Below are 4,535 nucleotides of genomic sequence, written 5' to 3' on the forward strand. Positions count from 1 at the left end.
AAGCAGGTGTGAGCCTAGTCAGTACCTTGGTTGGGAGACCTCTTGGGAAACAGTAAGGTTGCTGTTGGAAGAGGTGTTAGTGGGGACAGCAGGGGGCGCTCACCCTGCGGTCCATGTGGGCCTTAATGCCCCAGTATACTGATGGGGATACTACTGTAAAAAGGTGCCGTCCTTCGGATGAGACTTAAAACAGAGGTCCTGACTCTCTTTGGTCATTAAAAATCACTGGGCGTTTCTCGAAAAGAGTAGGGGTGTAACCTCGGCGTCCTGGCCAAATCTCCCATTGGCCCTTACCAATCATGGCCTCCTAATAATCCCCATCTATAAATTGGCTACATCACTCTGCTCTCCTCCCCACTGATAGCTGATGTGTGGTGAGCGTTCTTGCACACTATGGCTGCTGTCGCATCATCCAGGTGGATGCTGCACATTGGTGGTGGTGGAGGGGAGTCCCCATGTGTCTTATCAGCGGGAGCTGCAGCAGTCATCAATCAACACTTAACTGTCTGGTTCAAATTGGGGAATTGACTGGTTAACTGTGAAAACTTGTTCTGCTGATGAGATGATTTATATCTGATACATTCAGAGTTATGGATGGAATAGGAATTTTATATAGTAATTGATGGCATAGTTTAATGATTTCTCAAGATCCTAAAAATGGCAAATGAAACAGCTACAATTAAAACAAGTACTCTATATCCTAAATAACTATTTATTTCTCCTTGCTTGGTTTTCTTTGGTAAGATAACCAGATAATGTAAAAAAACATTGCTGTGATTTACTCTTCCTTAAAACCTAGCACTTAAAATTATTCTAAAATGTGAGAAGAAATGTATATTCCACAGCCAGCTTACCCTGTTTAGTCAAGAAAATGATCAGGTTAAAATACCTCACAGAGGAAGAAAACTAGAAAGTATTACATCCACAAGACATTAAATAAAATACAGAAGCATGAGAAATGACTAACAACTTCCTTCCAATAACTATTAATAACGTTCCATTTTACGACATACAGTAGATTCCTGAAACAAACAGGACTAACATATGTTCAACAGATTTCAAACATCATAATAAAGTAAGGCATGCTAAATGCATTGAAAATAAAGCACTGACAACTGAATGGGTACAATTAATTCATATTCACGATTGATTGACTTTTGCAGCTTTCACCAGATTACCTAAAATGCTATGTGACCAAAAAGCATAAAAATACTGTTTTGGCTGCACTAGAGGCACACGTGGAAAAACCAAGACCCATCAAGTTACTTAATATTCAAAGGAATTGCTCCATGTATAAGTGACAAAAAGAATCAGGAAAATTATTTTAAGAAATTCCACCACACTGACCAGCAGATGGGTGTTTGAGTAATGAAACCATACACCACTGGGATTTGCAGATCCAAAATCTTCCAGAGCTTTCCATTTGATGCTGTTAAGACAAGTAATAAATGTTGATCATAAAATGTGGCAGCTGTGTCAGGCAAGGAAAAAAAAATATTTTGACAAAATCTAAAACTTGATTTTAGACAAATTGCATATTTTAGTAAATATTCTTTTGATGTAACATGAGACGTAAAAGCGAGGTCCTGACTCTCAGTGGTTATTAAAAATCACAGGGCGTTTCTCGAAAAGAGTAGGGGTGTAACCCCGGCATCCTGGCCAAATTTCCCATTGGCCCTTACCAATCTATGAATTGGCTTCATTACTCTGCTCTCCTCCCCACTGATAGCTGATGTGTGGTGAGCGTTCACTATGGCTGCCATTGCATCATCCAGGTGGATGCTGCACATTGGTGGTGGTGGAGGGGAGTCCCCATTACCTGTAAAGCGCTTTGAGTGGAGTGTCCAGAAAAGCGCTATATACTGTAAGTGTAAGCAATTATTATTATTATTTAGTTACTATGTACAGCTATTTCACCCTCATAATTTTATCTGTAATGGTTTTAATAGTCAATTTTAATATACCATTTTTGGCATACCTTGTAGAAACTAGTAAGACTTCAAATTTTCTGATACACAAAGTTGCTTAGTTATGTGGGACTCATGACCTGAACATTATCAACAGGAAAAGGGTCCACATATGAAGATACAATACAATATGCTGTCAGTTATGCACCACTATCACACATGCTGAGTGCTTATAAAGCCTTATACACTCCAAAAATGTGTGCATGCAGTAACCTTGAAAATACAAAAACATAGTATATAAAGTGACCACCAGATTTACAAATCCAAATGTTCAGAAAGACAGTGCTTGGTTGGGGCATCAGGAGAACCATATTAAGGTTAAATGGTTGTGTTAGAGTGGTAGCACAGTGGCACAATGGTTAGCCCTGGATTCAGTTGTGGACCTGGGGTGCTATCTGCGTGGAGTTTACATGTTCTCTCAATGTTCATGTGAGGTCTCGCTGGGTGCTCTGGTTTCCTGCCACAAGAAAACCTACATGTAGGTTTATTGGCTTTTGAGTGCGTGCAGGTTTGTGCTTGTGTCTGTGTGTGCCCTGGACACACTGGTATCCAAGGGTGTATTGCAGGGTGTATCCTGTATTCTGCCTATTGCTTGCCTAGGTTAGAAGTTTGGTTGCAAGGATAGATGAGACACAGTTTGAGAGACTGGGAGGTTGAAGGAAAAAGCATGGCTGACTCTTCCAAGGGATATGTCTAACCACCATCTAGAGAGTGTTCTCCAAGTAGGAAAGGGGAAACTGGGACAGGAGGCGTGCTTTCTCCATTGGATTAAATTGAATGAAGAAGAGAAAAGACCTGGTTTTACATAGAGAGTACCAAGTGATAGTAAGATATTGGGTGACTTGTTGTTACAGCTTTATGGTTTAAAGTATATGGTTTGGTTTGTGATTTCTGGTTTCTGGTTATGGTTGATATGATTGGTTAAGGTTAAAGTATAAACATCTTCCCTGAGTTTCCTGTGAAGCTCAGGGTGTCACCATAGACTAAGAGTCTGGTTCTAGAGTTAGCAGGGCTCTGTTTTATGCTTTGCAGATTTTGGGTTAGTCTCCCAGAGAAGCAAATAACGGGACTATAAAGAAACATCCTGTTTTAGGTCAACTAAAATACCCTTTTATCTCATACAGTAAAAAAAAAAAAACACGACGTTACATACTGTAAGTGGCCAGGAAACAGTTGCCATGGTGCTCAGGCTGGTGATAAGAAGGGACACTGCTACAGTTTGTCATAAGAAAGGGAGCGAAGACTCGTGCAATCTTCAAGTTCTAGTTATTGATTTTTTTTGCGGTTTCTGAACAAATATACTTTTGCAAGGCAGTATATATTTTCTGATAAATATACCTGAGTGGGAAGCTACTGTATTACAGCGAATTGGCTGCAAAGGAACAAGTAGAAGTTTAATGCATGCTAAAAAGTAGAAAGAAAAAAAAACATTATGTCTGCTGAGAATTCTTCAGCTTTTTCTTTCTAATTTCCATTGTGGAATGAACCACTGTTTGTTTTTTTATTTACACTGACATTCAAAATGCAACAGATGAGCATTGGAACCAAATATTTTCTTGAAACATATTAACAGTTGTTTCCTACTGTTGATTGCTTTAATTCATAATCTTAAACAACATTCTTTTGTGCCATTAGAAACAATACCTTCTCCTTAAGGTGCCATGTGCTAAAAAATTAGGTTTAGATTATCTTTTCCTTAAGTGTACTGTAAATGGTATTCATTAAACCTGTCTTTTAAATCTTTTAAATAGGAATTCTGTAATTCATAATGAAAAAATCCAAGTATTGTCTATTGTATATGATTGATGTTTTGTTTATATAGATTATGGATTATAATAGATTTTGGTTCTGACACACATTTAAGTAGGAAATGTCCAAACTTCCAACAGGTTTAAGGACATGATTAAGAATGTGGTATTTGTTGTCTTTTGGCATAAGTATTTGATTGATCTCTAGTTGCTAAAGGATTAAAGCCTTTTGTTATTTTCATGTGTAACGACACCTCAAGATTGTAGAAGTCACCATCTTTCGACTTCACTTTTGCAGGTAGTTTCCTTCCATATAGTTTTTAAATTTTGGAAATACCAGATTTTCCATATCACTTTTACTCCTATAATATTTGATCTAATTAATACAGATCGCAATCCAGACTGACGCTGTTTATTGTAAAATCAATTATCCTTATACGATTCTTTTTTCAAAAACGTAATTTGAATGGGGTGGAATCTGCTGTTGGTGTATTTCTCGTTGCTGGACAACTATCTTTTTCTCTTAAAAAGTAGGAGATGAAAACGTATATAACGTCTCATTCGGTTCTGCCACAATTTTATTTTAAATTATTCTTCTATTCCGGTCATTTTATCTAATGAATCTCTACATATCAATCTATCTTTGTACTGTATAGGGTGCTAATCACTCGTACTTGTACTGTACGTTATTGTCGGTGTCAACAATCTAATACACTTCGCTTTTCTTTCCCTTTTGCAACAATTATAAGCGTTCAGTAATTCGGTACTTTTCTGTATCGTGCAGCTCCATATAACTCATACGTATTAGTTCCTTCCGTGT

The sequence above is a fragment of the Lepisosteus platostomus genome, chromosome 3, assembly GCF_059453375.1.
Source record: "Lepisosteus platostomus isolate fLepPlt1 chromosome 3, fLepPlt1.hap1, whole genome shotgun sequence".
Classification (NCBI taxonomy): domain Eukaryota; kingdom Metazoa; phylum Chordata; class Actinopteri; order Semionotiformes; family Lepisosteidae; genus Lepisosteus; species Lepisosteus platostomus.